Source organism: Pan troglodytes, chromosome 2 (assembly GCF_028858775.2).
Source record: "Pan troglodytes isolate AG18354 chromosome 2, NHGRI_mPanTro3-v2.0_pri, whole genome shotgun sequence".
NCBI classification, from domain to species: Eukaryota; Metazoa; Chordata; class Mammalia; order Primates; family Hominidae; genus Pan; species Pan troglodytes.
Genome location: NC_086015.1, coordinates 188,453,959 through 188,471,472, shown reverse-complemented (window position 1 = coordinate 188,471,472; position 17,514 = coordinate 188,453,959). Strand labels below are relative to the sequence as shown.

General features: G+C 41.6%; 2 protein-coding genes across 4 annotated transcripts in view; one reads left to right on the top strand and one right to left on the bottom strand.

Moving 5' to 3' along the window:
• MAP3K13 (mitogen-activated protein kinase kinase kinase 13) overlaps window positions 1-2,974 on the bottom strand; it is a 201,166-nt gene extending 198,192 nt beyond the window's left edge. For all 3 annotated transcript variants that reach the window (XM_016942453.4, XM_054681300.2, XM_016942456.3), the window contains exons 1-2: window positions 2,884-2,974; window positions 277-403 (exon numbers count right to left, since the gene is read on the bottom strand). The gene's annotated coding sequence lies outside the window, so the exon portion shown is untranslated. The remainder of the gene's footprint in view (window positions 1-276; window positions 404-2,883) is intronic.
• A 6-nt stretch (window positions 2,975-2,980) lies between these two features.
• The window catches only part of EHHADH (enoyl-CoA hydratase and 3-hydroxyacyl CoA dehydrogenase), a 91,204-nt gene continuing 76,670 nt past the window's right edge, over window positions 2,981-17,514 (top strand). Inside the window, exon 1 of the mRNA XM_016942457.4 lies at window positions 2,981-4,002. The gene's annotated coding sequence lies outside the window, so the exon portion shown is untranslated. The remainder of the gene's footprint in view (window positions 4,003-17,514) is intronic.

The window sequence follows — 17,514 nt, the reverse complement described above, 5'->3', positions numbered from 1 at the left end:
GTTGAAAGGAGGTTCCCCCCTAAAAAAAGAAAGCAGAGCAGTAGCCTTCCAGGAACAATATAAATATAGCTTGCCAATCTTAAATTTCTTATCAACTTTACAGGAAAATAAGAACAATTGCTTCATATATACAAAACAAACCTCTCTTTGGAAGGTCCTGATTAAAACATAAAGAGATTAAGAACTGTACTTTTCAATTACAATCCTATAATTTCCTAGGCAAATTTAAGATTGGTCTACCATCTCACCAAACATAAAACACAGTCAACTACTTACCTCTCCCAGAGTGCTAGGATTTGAATGCCACAATACATATTGACTCATGTTTTTGTCCATTAATGGTCCGTGGGTTTCTTTAAATGAAGTCCATTTTAGAGTCCATAGATTTCAGTGTTCTGCAAAACTAAAAACCTCAAGAATGTCAATATACAGACCTGAGGTACCACTGAGATACCAACTCATTATGAATAAAAGTTATACTACAAGACATTTAGATGTCCAAAATTTAGTGGACATCACATTGAACAGCAGATTGACACTGAACAGGAGACTGAGGTAGCAAAATTAGACTGCATTTTTAAGTAAGACAATAATATTAACATAAATCTACAGGATCTCAAAACATGACTTTGTACCATAATTTTATGTATTCTAAGGGTGGCACCGCAGTAACAGTACACACAAATGGGCATGATTCTGGGCACTTTCCAGAAATTGGGAACACAAGGTTTAAGGGTATGTAAACTTAAAATTTAAATAGTGCAATAATATATTTACATGTCAACCTTTTGGAGTTTTCAGCCTATTTTAAGAACATCTTAGATTTTTACATCTAAAAAATGCTTACGAGTTTCATCTTTGTAAAACACACACACACACACACCCGTATGACAAAAATTCAGGGTTTCCTACCCCACTATACCCCATCTAACAGTAAGATTCTGAAACCAGAGCTGCTATCTCATTATGTAGCCCATCAACATTCACCTCACTGGACTAGGTAGTAATTCATGCCAAGATTTCATTACATAGCCTGACGACAGTCTCATCTGCACTTTTTTTCCATTTGACAACCAAAACCAATCTGGTTACAGTAGTTGTTTTTTTAGGTCCCTGCCCACTTTTTATCACATTTTTAAAATTAATTCTTATTTTTTAAATTTTATTTATTTATTTATATTTTATATTTATTTATTTATAGTTCCTGAGGAGTTAACTCTGTCGCCCAGGCTGGAGTGCAGTGGCACAACCTCTGCTCCTGCAACCTCCCCCTCCCGGCTTCAAGCGATTCTCGTGCCTCAGCTCCCAAGTAGCTCGGATTACAGGCTCGAGCCCCGCCCGGCTAATTTTTTCCATATTTTTAGTATGGGGTTTCACCATGTTGGCCAGGCTCGTCTCGAACTCCTGACCTCAAGTGATCCGCCCACCTTGGCCTCGCAAAGTGCTGGGATTACAGGTGTGAGCCACCGTGCCTGGCCCCACTCTTTATCACATTTAAGACACCTAAGCAAGTACTTCCAACAAAGGAAACACTTTAATCTTCTTTTGGGGACCCTCTATTAATACAACTGTTCAGAAGGAGTTAACCTTACTTATAAACACCAGCTGTAATCTCTGGATTTTTATAAATTACTATTTTCATTTTTATAATGGAAAATATAAGATATATTCTCAATTATAATATATTTTTAGTGAGTTAAAATTCTCACATCTCAAATGTCTGTAGTACACTTACTTATAAGATAAGGAAGAAAACATTAAGAAAAAGGAAAGTGGCCGCGCGTAGTGGTTCACGCCCGTAATCCCAGCACTTTGGGAGGCCGAGGCTCTACTAAAAATACAAAAATTAGCTGGGGGTGGTGGCGCGTGCCTGTAATCCCAGCTACTCGGGAGGCTGAGGGAGGAGAATCACTTGAACCAGGGGGTCGGAGGTTGCAGTGAGCCGAGATCGCCACTGTACTCCAGCCTGGCGACAGAGCGAGACTCCGTCTCAGAAAAAAAAAAAAAAAAAAGAAAGAAACAAAGAAAAAGGAAAGTAAGTTTACTTTGCTTAAAAGAAAGCATTAAGAACAGTCAGTGCTACAACAGCAGTTTATTTACAACGGTCCAACTCCTCCCTGGTATCATTTCCCTACAAGTTCTTCCCAGAAAAGTAAAGGAACCTGAAAGAAGCCAAAGTAAATGACTCATCCTCTCCACCCGGATAAGAATACTAAGACACATTTCTGAATTTCAATAACCATAAAAAACAAAACTAACAAAAACCAACAATGTCCTGGGTATCTCCCGCACCAGCATCCTCATAAACCCCTGGTTAGCAAACTAAACTGGAGTCATTTCTACATTCAGAGGTTAGAATACTGAAATCTGGGAGAGGTTCTGCCGGGGTGCCAGAATCAGGTTGGTTGGTTCATTCATTCATTCATTCATTCATTCCTTCGACAGCATCTAAAGAATGCCTACTTGTCGCAAGGCACTATGCTACGAGTTAAGAGACAAAAAGTCGAGGTCCCTGTCCCCTATTAGCAGAACAGGTCGGGGTAGGTGAACCCTAGGTCAACTCATCTCAGTGCCCCAGGCTCCGTCTCTCCAACATAAGCGCCAATGATCGGAAACCCATGACCCCCAGCCATGTCTGATTCCTAGAAGACTCAACCTGTCTGTATTTCCCCGACGACTTCGGGCCCCCAAGACCAAGTTCCCAAGAGTTCTCCATATCCTCAACCCCTCAGAGAGTCTAATGCCAAGGAGCCTTTTCTTCAGCCGCCACCTAATGCTGTCCATTACCTAACCTGTGTCCACCCGCGCTTAGGGCCCCGAGCGACCTAGGCCATCAACTCCAGCTGCCACCCTCGCCCCCGTTCAGATCCGCCCGCAGGTTACCTGTCGGGGATCCTAGGCTCCCAGCGCATCCCAGACGCTCCGCCCCACCCATGGCGTCACCCTCCACAACCAGGTACCGCCTCCCCTGCGTAACTTCCTGTGCGCCACGTCCGGCCGGAATTCCACCGGACCCGCAGTCCCGCTGAGCGCCCGACTCGGCTAGTGACGTCACTTCCGACCTGTCTTTGAGTTCACCTGGCATCCTGATGCGCTCCAGATCTTGCTTGTCGGATTTTATTTCGCCGGTTTGCTTCTCCGCCTGTGTATCTAGCCTGGAAATGTGCATGTTATCTTTTTGCAAACTTCTTTAGCCTTCTTTTCGGCAGCCACTTCCCTCTGCTCCTTCTGTAGCTTGGACTCATCACTGGTCAAATTCACCTGGCCTCTTGGAGAAATCATGATTGTTACTGTGATTTTTCTTATTTATCTACCTAGTGGAGTGCTAAGAGTGCAGGCAGTGAGGTTGTGCTATCTGGTTTCAAGTGCTGCCTCTCACTTCTAACAGTGTTACCTGGGCGTGTTACTTAACCTCTCTGTGCCCACTTCAAGTGTGAAACATAATACTAGTACCTAGAAAATAGGACGATTGTATTACTTGAGATAATACATGGAAAACACTGGCATATTGAAAGCATTCGATGAGTGTTAACCATTACTTTTTGCACTACTATGCACTCTTATTCCCTGTTGGAACATACCTGTGCTTAAGGACAACTGGAACCAGATTTCCTGCTACCCTTTATGTCCCCCCTACTTTTTTTTTATTTTTACGGATACTCGGCTTTTAATTAATTGATGATGCCTGGCACCCTCTTCGGAACTGTGAGCCCCTCCAGACAAAGTTGGAATCTTATATAGAAAACAACTTTAACCCTGCCGGAAATAACCTGCTTAGTTATTGTGCTAGTTAATGGGGGAAAGTTGAATAAAACCCAGGCCCTACCCTCAAGAACGTGGAGATACTCAATAAATGATAGCGGGAGGAAGGAAGTCAACCCAGGAAAAAGCAGAAGGGACCAGCTGAGCTGAAGATTTATCTTTGCCCAAAAATTTCGCAGAATGACAGAACTGAAAGGAACTTTTAGAGGCAATCACTTAGTCAACCTCTTGCTGTTACAGGTAAGGAAAATTGGATCCAAAGAAGCGTCTAAATGTCACACAATGAGTTTCAATGCTAGCACCCAAAGTAGAGTCTCAAAATGCTTGCCACCTCTCCCCATTCCCAAAATCTGCCTCAAAATGTTAATAAGGTAAGGGTAGATTCACTTTTAAATCCTTCCCTCTCAAGTGAAAAGGATTAGGAAAATCCCAGTCCTGGAGAGACAAGGGCAATGTAACCTAGATGCCGCCTAATTGTGATGAACATCTGAATGTTTGGTGTGGCCATTGCATTCATTTGAAACACAGTATTTCCGTTCCCCTGGCAAACTTCTTATATTTACCCAGAAATAAAGAGTAAAGTATCAGCTCCTGTGAGCTCTACCTTCAATTTTAACTGGCTGGACAGGAATAAGTAACAGATCCAACAAACTCCAGAAGGTAACATAGACTCTGAATGTACGGTCAATGATGTGGCATAATTGCATTTAGTTTTCTCTAATTGGAAGCAATTTCTCTTAATAACTATTCAACCTTTGTTTAGGAATATGACAGAGCTAGCATAGGCATTATTATTATTATTATTATTATGGAAATGTTGGTAATGGGACCATGTAATGGAAAATAATTCAATGTTAATATTATCTCATAGGCCCATCTTGTTCCCTCATTCAACCAATGGCACTTTTTCTCCTTTGATACTAATATACTATAACTTAATACAACTAAATACAAAACAGGATGATACTTTAATCAAATTTAAAATCATTTGAATGACATATTTACGTTTCAAACAATCACAATTTACGCAGGTCTTAAAGTCAACTTGTTTGGGTTCTATGCCAAGCCCTGCTATTAACTAGCCATATGACCTTAAATCACTTTACCCCTCTGGCCTTAATTTCCTGTTTGTTCCATAGAACAAACCATGTATTAATCTGTTTAGTAGAAAACATGCATGTTACTTATCACTGTGACCACTAGATGGCAGGTGTTAAGGGACTCTTTTCCTTGCTTCCTTCTGGCTAAACAAAAACGTCATTGTCCAGTACCACCTATCTGAACAACTGCCTATACTAGTGATGATTGAGTATCCCAAGACTTTGAGAGAGGATACTCTCTAGAATGTTGAATGAATGAATGTTGAATGTTGAATGAATGAAAGGATTCCAGTATTTGTTCTGGGCCATCTATCCCTTACTACTGCCACCCCTGCCCCTTCTATTAAAACAGTTCCTCTTTTTAAAGCTATGGTGGTGGGAAGAGGAAGAAAAGATGAGATAACATAAAGAGGAGTTGGATTAGGAGGAGAACGGAGAAGAAGACATTGTATTGCATCTCAAAGTAAACATTGGTGCACTATGGTATTTTTGGATGGAATAATATGTCTAGGACTTATTTTAAAATAATACACAAGGGTATCAGATGATAACTATTGGTCATATATTGATATTGTTGTTTCATTATATTCTTGTCTCTCTTTTTGTGCATGCTGGAAATCTTCCTTAATACAAAGTCAAAAATAAGAGATCATGAGTGCATTTCTCTTTCTATAGACAAGATTGAATTCAAACTAGCCCACTGAATCTCAGGATGTTTTTGCCTGATGTTACAGAAAACTTGTCACAGATTGAGTATTCCAGATTGGAGATGAGAAGATTTTTGTTAGGAATGGAGTGGAAGCAGGATTGTTCAGAGGGAGTAGTTGAACTGCTATTCAGGTCCAGCAAATCCTCAGCCATCCTGGGAGGGAGCTTTAGAGTAAGTATTGCCCATCAAGAGTATCGTTGTCAGGCTAAAATAGCCAGCCCCTTATACTAGATGCTGTCTGCCCTAGAAAGGGTGTAATCTCAAGCAAGGTGGCCTTCTGCAGCAGAAGCAGACCCTGAAGAAAATAGCTGGGGGCTGCCTGCTAACCGCATTCCCTACACCTGGGCAGCAAATGCTTCCTTGAAAGGGAATCTGGGCAGCGTATCTTTGCATCTTCCACAAAATGCAACACAAATTGGCTTAAACAATAAGGGCATATCTTGACTTCTATAACTGGAGTATTATGACAGGCATCAGGGTTGGTTGCCTCAGCAACTCGACGATATCATCCAGGACCCATATTTGTTTCTGTCTTGCTCTGCCTTCAGTAGCATCTGCTTCCACTTACGGCCAGCTTTCCTTGAGATGGCAAAATCGCTCTAGCAGCTTGTGTTCATATCTACACACTGTACACACCCTGAGGGGATGGACACACGTTCAGTACAGGCATACCTCATTGTATTGTGCACCACTTTCTTGTGCTTCTCAGATATTGCATTTTTAACAAATTGAAGGTTTATAGCAATTTTGTGTAGAGTAAGTCTGTCAGTGCCATTTTTCTAACAGCATATCTCTGTCACGTTTTGATAATTCTTGCAGTATTTCAAACTTTTCATTATTATTATGTCTGTTACAGTGATCTGTGATCAGTGATCTTTAGTGTTACTATTGTAATTGTTTTGGGGCACCATCAACCATGCCATTAAGACAGCAAATTTAATTGATAAATATTGTGCATGTTTTATTTCATCAATGGGCCTTTCCCCCATCTCTGTCCCTCTCCTAGGGCCTCCCTATTCTGAAACAAAACAATATTGAAATTAGACAAATTAATAATCCTACAATGGCCTCTAAGTGTTGAAGTGAAGAGTCACATGTCTCTCACTTTAAACCAAAAGCTAGAAATGGTAAAGCTTAGTGAGGAAGACATATAGATAGCCAAGATGGGCCAAAAATTAGGCCTCTTGTGCCATATAGTTAGTCAAGTTGTAAATGTGAAGGAAATTAAAAGTGCTACTTAAGTGAACACACGAATGATAAGAAAGCAAAACAGCTTTATTGATGATATAGAGAAAGTTCTATTGATCTGGATAGAAGATCAAACCAGCCACAACATTCCCTTAAGCCAAAGCATAATCCAGAGCAAGGCCCTAACTCTCTTCAATTCTGTGAAGGCTAAGAGAGGTGAAGAAGCTTCAGAAGAAAAGTTGGAAGCCAGCAGAAGTTAATTCATGAGGTTTAAGGAAAGAAGCCTTCTCTATAACATAAAAGTGCAAGGTCAAGCAGCAAGTACTGATGAAGAAGCTGCAGCAAGTTATCCAGAAGATCCAGCCAAGATTATTGATGAAGGTGGCCACATTAAACAACAACAGATTTTCAATAAAACAGCCTTCTATTTTAAGAAGATGCCATTTAGGACTTTCATAGCTAAAGAGGAGAAGTCAGTGTCTGGCTTCAAAGCTCCAAAGGACCTGCTGATTCTCGTTAGGGTCTAATGCAACTGGTAACTTTAACTTGAAGCCAGTGCTCATTTGCCATTCTGAAAATCCTAGGGTCCTTAAGAATTACGTTAAATCTACTCTGCCTGTGCTTTATAAGTGGAACAAAAAAGCTTGGATGATAGCACATCTGTTTACAGCATGATTTACTGAATATCTTAAGCCCACTGGTGAGATCTGCTGCTTTAAAAAATAAAATTCCGGCCGGGCGCGGTGGCTCACGCCTGTAATCCCAGCACTTTGGGAGGCCAAGGCGGGTGGATCACGAGGTCAGGAAATCGAGACCATCCTGGCTAACATGGTGAAACCCATCTCTACTAAAAATACAAAAAAATTAGCCAGGTGTGGTAGCGGGCACCTGTGGTCCCAGCTACTCGGGAGGCTGAGTCAGGAGAATGGTGTGAATCTGGGAGGCGGAGCTGGCAGTGAGCTGAGACTGCGCCACTGCACTCCAGCCTGGGTGACAGAGCGAGATTCGGTCTCAAAAAAAAAAAAAAAAAAATTCCTTCAAAATATGGCAGCTCATTGACAATGCATCTGTTATCCAAAAGCTCTGATGGAGGTATACAAGGAGATGAATGTTATTTTCATGCCTGCTAACACAGCTTCCATTCTGCAGCCCATGGATCAAGGAGCAATTTCAAATCTCAAGTCTCATTATTTAAGAAATACATTTCAGCCAGGTATGGTGGTTCATGCCTGTAATCCCAGCACTTTGGGAGACCGAGGTGGGCAGATCACCTGAGGTCAGGAGTTCAAGACCAGCCTGGCCAACATGGTGAAACCCCATCTCTACTAAAAATACAAAAATTAGCTGGGCATGGTGGCGCATGCCTGTAATCCCAGCTACTCGGGAGGCTGAGGCAGAAGAATTGCTTGAACCCAGGAGGTGCAGGTTGCAGTGAGCCGAGATCGTGCCATTGCACTCCAGCCTGGGCAACACAGCGAGACTCCGTCAAAAAAAAAAAAAAGAAGTAGAAATACATGTCGTAAGCTATAGCTGTCAATAGATAGTGATTCCTCTGATGGATCTGGGCAAAGTAAATTGAAAACTTTCTGGAAAGGATTTACCATTCTAGATGCCATTAAGAACATTTGTGACTAATGAGAATATTTGACAAATTTGAAGAGTATTCTGAACAAACAACATAGCAACTAGAAATACCTTACCATATGAGAAATGATAGTCCCTGAGAAAGCCCCTAAGAGGAACAGCTTAGGGCAGACTTGTTAGTATCTTTAAATATTTGATGAAAGACCATTCTATTAAAGATAAATTTAATGTATAATGCTTGAGTAGGTAAAAATATCAACATTAATAAGAGTTTGGAAGTTTGGAAGAAGTTGATTCTAACCCACATGGATAACTTGAGGGGTTCAAGACTTCAGTGTAGGAAGAAAGTGCAAATGTGGTAGAAATAGGAAGAGAACTAGAATTAAAAGTGGAGCCTTAAGATGGGACTGAATTGTTGCAATCTCATGATAAAATGTGAGGGAATGAGGAGTTGCTTCTTATGAATGAGCAACGAAAGTGGTTTCTTGAGATGAAATCTACTTCTGGTGAAGATGTGAACACTGTTGAAATGACAACAAATGATTTGGAATATTACATAAACTTAGTTGGCAAGGCAGCGGCAGGGTTCGGGAGGATTGACTCCAATTTTGAAAGAAATTCTCCTGTGGATAAAATGCTACCAAACAGCATTGCCTAATACAGAGGAGTGTTTCATGAAAGGAAGAATCCATTGATGTGGCAAACTTTATTGTTGTCTTAAGAAATTGCTCCCTTTTCTCATCTGTCGCCAAGGTGCTCTGTCATGAAGAAATTAAAGCTGCATTGGGGTGAGGCCCACTTCACTCAGTGACTAACACCGCGCCTGGCAGAGACAGCCCTGCATTACCCACACCACGGCCTCTGTCTTCATCTCCAAGCTCCACTGCATCTACTCGACCCTCACCCTGCATGCTGATGAGGTGACCATCACAGAGGAGAAGATCAATGCCCTCATTAAAGCACCTGCTGTAACTGTTGAACCTTTTTGGCCTGGCTTGTTTGCAAAGGCCCTGGCCAGTGTCAACATCAGAAGCCTCATCCCCCATGTAGGGGCGGCATACCGGCTCCACAATGGCTCAATCCCCAGGCTTAAAATCAAGGCACTTTGTTAGGGAAACCTGGAAAGAAATAACAATTGCTGGAACATTTGAGTTATATCAACCTGTTTTGCCTTGAACTCAACAATGCATCATATATTAGGTGTATTCTATTTGCTACTCAAAGCAGATGGAAACATAATATTAGAGAAAAGGCAACTCAATTTGATTCCTCTTAAAGGTACATAACACTAATAATGGCTAACAATATGAATATTTTTATTGAGTGCTTTCCATAAGCCAGACAAATTCTAAATATGTATTCTCACAAAAGGGAGAAGACCATGCTTGGTAACAAAGAAAGATATATCTAAGAACAAATACTTTAGAATTTTTAAAAAACTGACAAGTGTTGGCAAAGTTATGGAGACATTGGAAACCTCATGCATTGCTAGTGTGAATGTCAAATGGCATAGCCACTTTAGAAAGCAGTTTGGGGCTGGGCATGGTGCCTCACGCCTGTAATCCCAGCACTTTGGGAGGCTGAGGCGGGCGGATTACTTGAGGCCAGGAGTTCGAGACCAGCCTGGCTAACATGATCAAACCCTGTCTCTACTAAAAATACAAAAAACAAAAAAAAACAAAAATTAGCCAGGCATGGAGGCATGCACCTATAATCCCAGGTACTTGGGAGGCTGATGCAGGAAAATCACGTGAACCTGAGAGACGGAGCTTGCAGTGACCCAAGATCGCACCACCACACTCCAGCCTGGACGACAGAGCAAGACTCCATCTCAAAAAAAAAAAAAAAAAAAATGAAGAAAGCAAGAAAGCAGTTTGGTAATTCCTCAGTAAGTTAAGCAGAGTTACCCTATGACCTAGCAATTCGACTCCTAGATATATTCTCAAGAGAATTTATGCAAAAATTTGTATATGAAATGAATAGTTCATGAAAAATTTCATATACATATTCATATACTAGTAGCCAAAAAGTAGAAATAACCCAGATATCTATCAACTTGTGAATGAATAAACAAAATACAGTTTATTTTTGCAATGAAATATTCGGCCATGAAAAGAAACGAAGTATTGATACATGCTACAACATGGATGAAACTTGAAAACATTATTCTAAGTGAAAGAAGCCAGACACCAAAGGCCACATGTCATATGATTCCCTGTATTTGAAAAATCTAGAAAAGGCAAACCCATAGAAACAGGTTAGTGTGTCTATTAGAGTAGATTGGTGGTTGCCAAGAATAGAGAGAAAGAGGAATGGTAAGGGACTGTTAATGGATAAAGGATTTCTTTTTGAAGTCATTAAAATGTTCTGAAATTAGAGAGTGGTGATGGTCGCACGACCTTGTGAATATACTAAAAACCACTCAGTTTTATACTTTAAAAGAGTGAATTGTTTGCCACCAGCCTGGGCAACATGGCAAAACCCTGTCTCTACAAAAAAAATACACAATTTAGCCAGATGTGGTGGCACACACCTGTAGTCCCAGCTGCTCAGGAGGCTGAGGTGGGAGGATCACTTGAGCCGAGAAGGTTGAGGCTGCAGTGAGCCGTGTGCATCACTGTACTCGAGCCTAGAAGACCCTGTCTCAAAAATAAAAAGGGTGAATTGTATGGTATATGAGTTATACCTCAATAAAAAATTAATTATCCCTTTTAAGAAAAAAAAAAAAACATGCCAGGTGCGTTGGCTCATGCCTGTAATCCCAGCATTTTGGGAGGCCAAGGTGGGCAGATCACTTGAGGTCAGGGGTTTGAGACCAGCCTGGCCAACATGGTGAAATCCCGCCTCTACTAAAAATACAAAAATTAGCCAGGCATGGTGGTGCATGCCTGTAATCCCAGCTACTCAGGAGGCTGAGGCATGAGAATTGCTTGAACCTGGGAAGCAGTGGTTGCAGTGAGCCAAGATCATGCCACTGCACTCCAGCCTGGGCAACAGAGCGAGACTCTGTCTCAAAAACAAAAAACAAACAAACAAACAAAAAAACACTTTGCTGGAAGTTTAAAAGGGGGGAAAAACCCTGTCTTTATAGTTTTAAAAGAGAGCAAACATGAGTTAAGGAAACACGAATATGGCCCAATTGATGAGAGGTACAGAATACAGGGAATGGATGCTCGGCGAAGGATATGAACAGACACTTCTCAAAGGAAGACATTTATGCAGCCAAAAGACACATGAAAAAATGTTCATTATCACTGGCCATCAGAGAAATGCAAATCAAAACCACAGTGAGATACCATCTCACACCAGTTAGAATGGTGATCATTAAGAAGTCAGGAAACAACAGGTGCTGGAGAGGATGTGGAGAAATAGGAACACTTTTACACTGTTGGTGGGACTGTAAACTAGTTCAACCATTGTGGAGGTCAGTGTGGCGATTCCTCAGGGATCTAGATCTAGAAATACCATTTGACCCAGCCATCACATTACTGGGTATATAACCAAAGGATTATAAAACATGCTGCTATAAAGACACATGCACACGTATGTTTATTGAGGCACTATTCACAATAGCAAAGACTTGGAACCAACCCAAATGTCCAACAATGATAGACTGGATTAAGAAAATGTGGCACATATACACCATGGAATACTATGCAGCCATAAAAAATTATGAGTTCATGTCCTTTGTAGGGACATGGATGAAGCTGGAAACCATCATTCTCAGCAAACTATCGCAAGGACAAAAAACCAAACACCGCATGTTCTCACTCATAGGTGGGAATTGAACAATGAGAACACATGGACACAAGAAGGGGAACATGACACACTGGGGCCTGTTGTGGGGTGGGGGAGGGGGGAGGGATCGCATTAGGAGATCTACCTAATGTTAAATGACGAGTTAATGGGTGCAGCACACCAGCATGGCACATGTATACATATGTAACAAACCTGCACGTAGTGCACATGTACCCTAAAACTTAAAGTATAATAAAAAATTTTTTAAAAAAAGAGTCATTGACGAATTCAAAGAGTATTCTGAACAACCACCATAGCAGCTAGAAATACCTTACCATATGAGACATGGTAGTCCCTGAGAAAGCCCCTAAGAGGAACAGCTTAGGGCAGACTTGTTAGTATCTTTAAATATTTGATGAAAGACCATTCTATTAAAGAGAGATTTAATATATAATTCTTGAGAACAAAAGTAGAATCATGTAGGGGAAGGTCACAGGGAATAGAATAGGGACTATTTTTTTTTTTAAGTAAACAGAACTCTACCATGAAGAGTACTGTGCTCCCCATCACTGGAAGCATTCAGGGGGATGAGTAATCTTTTATCTTTTGCCAGGAATGGTGGTAAAGCATTCCTGTATTAGAAAGAATACACAACGCAAGTTACCTGGGGCATATCTCCAATATATATGTATGTAGCCTTTTTCTTACTAGGGTCAGTTTGTCAGAAAAGCTGAAAGGGATGATCATTGGCAAATGAAATATTCTCTGAAAAGAATGATATACGGTGGGAAATTGGGAGAGAGACCTGCGAACGATAGCCTAATTGCATTTTCAACACGAAATGAAATTGGATGTTGGAGAATGCCGAGATGTCATAAAAGGTGCTTATGGTGTTGAAAAGGGACATTTCTTGTATGATTTTCAGTTCAGAAGCTGACAGAGATGACATATGTAATGAAAAACTACCTGCAAACCTAAAGCGATAAGCCAGGCTCACTGAAAAGCTGAGAAGTTGAAACACGAGAAATAGCAGTGAATGCATTCTCAGATCAATTTTTGGCTGTGTTCAGCTCAGATTTGGTTGCAGCATATGGCTGTGAACTTTAAATATGCTCAATAATACATCATTGATCTCTGACTAATTTCACCTGATGAAGATAACATGCGATTGAGTCATTTTTGCCACAATTGGGTTTTCTTTAGGAATCCTGACGGCTTCTATTAAACATTAATATAATGAATATATGTATATCTCCAAGGCTCAACACTTGACACTTGAACAAGCCACTTGAAATTATATAAATCATCATTACTGATATTCTTTGTGTCAACCTAAGAAACCAGCAGAGAGACTCTCTAAAAATATTGAGTTTAATTGGGAATAAGCAGAAGAACTGCAATCCAGAACACTGGGGCCATAGTAAACTGTGGGCATATTTGAGGAGGTTGAGGTAAGGGAAAACTTTTAAAGGCAAAAGAAGTCCACATAATTTGTTTTGAAACAAAGAGAGCATTGGTTACAGAGGCTTATCACAGAAGATGATGTCAGTTCATTAGTGGAGACAGTGTGCCAGGCAAGCATTCTTGCGCATTTGGCTAGCTGTCCTGTGATTCATGAAGCAGGATGTAGGTTAGAAAGTCTTTGGCAAAAGTTCTTGTTACAGGCATATCTGCATAAGAGCATAAGAGACTTTCAGAGTCTTTGTTATAGTTCTTATCATAGGCATGTGTGCAGGAGGGCTTTCCCTTTCTAACCTGACTCTTTTTTTGTTTGGGTTTGACATGAGTGACTCCATCTTGAGATTGACAACTTTCACATTGGTATTGTGAAGAAGTTATTTTCATCCTATCTCTTTTTTTTTTTTTTTTTTTTTTTTTTTTGAGATGGAGTCTCACTCTGTTGCCCAGGCTGGAGTGCAGTGGCGCGATCTTGGCTCACCGCAACCACCACCTCCTGGGTCCAAGCGATTCTGCCTCAGCCTCCCGAGTAGCTGGGACTACAGGCGTGTGGTACCACGCCCGGCTAATTTTGTATTTTTAGTAGAGACAGGGTTTCACCATGTTGGCCAGGCTGGTCTCGAACTCCTGACCTCAGGTGATCCGCCTGCCTCAGCATCCCAAAGTGCTGGGATTACAGGGGTGAGCCACCACGCCCGGCCATCCTATCTCTCATTTCAAACATTTATGTGAGTTGCTTTTTTCCTTGAATGTCAGCCAACTTCACCCTGGAAGATTGTACCCAGTGCCCATTTAGGGCAGGGTAAAATTTGTTAACAAACAGACTCAAATTTATTTCTTGCTTCCTTAACAGTCTTTAATCACCCAGACTGGAAAGCATTATTTTGTTTGTTCCAGAAAAACCTGATTGGTTTACCAGAGAAGTCAGTTGTGATGGCTTCGTGTCACTATTGAATGAAATTTCACATGCAGCACCCTGGGTTCCAGGGCTAATAGATCACCATTGCAGGGAAAGCTGGGTTTAGATAGCCATTTCTGTTCTTCCTATGACAATAGATTTGCATGTTCTAGCAGGCAAAGCTCGGCATTTGCATTGAAATCCAGCTCACCATTTGCCTTCTGGGCATTATGCTAAATTATAGTGTTTCCATTCTTTTATCTTTGTTTTAAGCTTTAATGAACCACTTCTGATGAACTGATCTGCTTTTGTGAATTAGGGATATAATGCGACATAATGACAACAAGCCCAACCAACGCATTTAACAAGCAAAAGCACTAACATGAAAATGGTGTGGAAGTGCATTAGCCAAGAGGACCAGCATCCTGTTAAGTAGCAATTACTGAAACAAATTAAATGAGGAGATAATTTAAGAATATATCAGATCATAACAATGATAAGGAGACTGTCAAGTGGTCAAGCAGTCTATAAGCAGTAGCATGGTAGCAGCTGCTAAATTGGCTTGTCTTCCATAGACTCAGCAAGTAAGAAGCCCAGATGGATTTAGACAGTTTAGTATTTACTGGAAAAGAAAGTCAGCATGGTGTCAGCTCCCTGTATCCCTAGTCTCACAGCATGACACCAAACAGAGGAACCAGATGACAGATGTCAGGAATGGTGAGTTGCTCTGTTGTTGAGGAGCAGGGCAGGATCAGCATTGCACAGCCCTGTTACTGTGCCCCCCAGTTTTGTCCACTAGATGTCTTTCTTGCCTCACCCTAGTCCCTGCCCTGTTAAGAGCCAACCCTAAACTACTGCGAAGCATTTTTATAGATCTTCACAGAAGCTTGCAGCCGAACCCTTAGGTGGGGGCACAAGGCAGAAAGTTCTGCATTCAGTTGAAACTAGGAGGATAAATGAGAAATGGCCTGTGACAGACTCCTACCAGACAGAGGAGAGCCTGCCTCAAAGTGGCTCCGCACCATGCTCATTATCTCGCCTTGCTCCAGGAGGAATTTCAGGCTATTCAGAGCTGTGAAGCCTTGCCTACTTAGCCTTTGTGGAGATGTTCAAAGTTGCTAGAACACCCTGGCAGGGTTGTTCCTCTAAAGACCAATATCTGAAGCAAGATGACTGAATTTATTGCTTGCTATAGTAAGGGAAAACTGTGCTGGCTATGCACAGTCTCTCCAAGCAGAACAAGCTGTTGATCTTACATAGAGTTTTAGAGCACAGTGGAGTTCAGGGATCAGCAAATTTGCAGAGGTGTTAGAGATTGATATCTCACCTGTAAGAAGGTGATTGCTGTGATGAGGCTGTTGTTGATTGTCAACACACGGAAGCATGTGCTTAGGACTGTTTATGATTGGCTGTCATCGAGACATTGTCATTGACCATTGAGGCAGTTGTCCTTGCTGAATTGAATGGGGTCTCAACTGCTACTGTTACCAGGGCTTCAAGGCAGTCAGTACTTTTCTAGTAGAAGCCCAAATTCAGGCTCTTGTACCCGATGTGCAATTGATGCCAAACACTGACACACAGCAGTTTGGAGATAGAGGAAGGTTTGTTCTATTTGGCCAAAGCAACAAGGTAGGAAAGCAAGATGTCTCAAATCCATGTTAACAAAAAGAAAAAGCAGGGAATTTTTATGTGGCTAGAGAATAAAGGAGGGAGAGTTTTAGGGAATCAAGGTGAAAAGTCTGTTTCTTCAGTCCCACATAACACCTTGAACAACCAGAGCTCTGGGCGTCAGCAGCTGGTTGCAATAGCTTTCAATGCATTCATTCCTTCGGCAAACACCTTTTGTGACCCTGAAGTTATCTCCTCCCACTTGACAAAGAAACAGCACATCAGAAGTTTATAGTTATATTGTGGGAAAAACGGATATTGGGTAAAAAGCGAGTGGTTAACATGAGCAAGCAAGCAAGGTCCTGATCCGAATTCTCATTATTTCAGTCACTAAAAAATGCTGGGGTGCTGAAAATCTCAAGTGACCCAGTTACAGTAGTAGTGTTGCAGGCAAACCCCCAAATTTAGGTTCAGCTCACGAGGCCAATTGGGTTCTTGGCTTCACACAAGAAAGAATTCAAGAGCAAGCCAACAGGCTGGGAGCAGCGGCTCACGCCTGTAATCCCAACACTTTGGGAGGCTGAGGCGGGTGCATCATCTGAAAGTCAGGAGTTCGAGACCAGCCTGGCCAGCATGGCGAAACCCCATCTCTACTAAAAATACAAAAATTAGCCAGGCATGGTGGCGCGTGCCTGTAACCCCAACTACTCGGGAGGCTGAGGCAGAAGAATTGCTTGAACCCAGGAGGCAGAGGTTGCAGTAAGCCGAGAGGGCGCCACTGCACTCCAGCCTAGGCAAAAGAGGGAGATGCCGTCTTAAAAAAATAATAAAAAAAGAGCAAGCCGACAGAGTAAAGTGAAAACAAGTTTATTAAAAAGTAAAGGAATAAAAGAGTGGCTGCTCCATAAGCAGAGCAGGGTACCCCATATGCAGAGTAGCATTGAGGGAGATGCTAGCTGGCTATTTTATAGCTATTTGATTATATGCTATGCAAGGGGTGGATTACTCATGAGTTTTCTGGGAGCTCCTGGAACTGGGGGTTTCTCCCCCATCCAGACCATACAGGGTAACTTCTGGATGTTGCCATGGCATTTGTAAACTATCATGACACTAGTGGGAGTGTTTGTTAGTATGTGAATGCATTATAATTAGCATATAATGAGTACTGAAGGTTGCTTTTCTGCCATCTTGCTTCTAGCTGGTTTAGGCTGGTTTCTTTACAGTCTCCTGTCTTATCAGTGTGGTCATGTGACCTGTTGTTTACTGTCTCCTGTCTTTATCAGTGGGGTCTTGTGACCCACTGTTTTGGGAACTGGTCCTTGCAGGCATTATTAAGCTGTTTCCTTAGCCTTAAACATCTTATGACTGCTGGTCATCACTGGCAAGGGATGTGCCTTGCTAGTTTTAAGATGGAGTTGATTTTAAAATGGTGTTACCCTGGGTCTCCCATGCTTCTATTTCCCTAACAT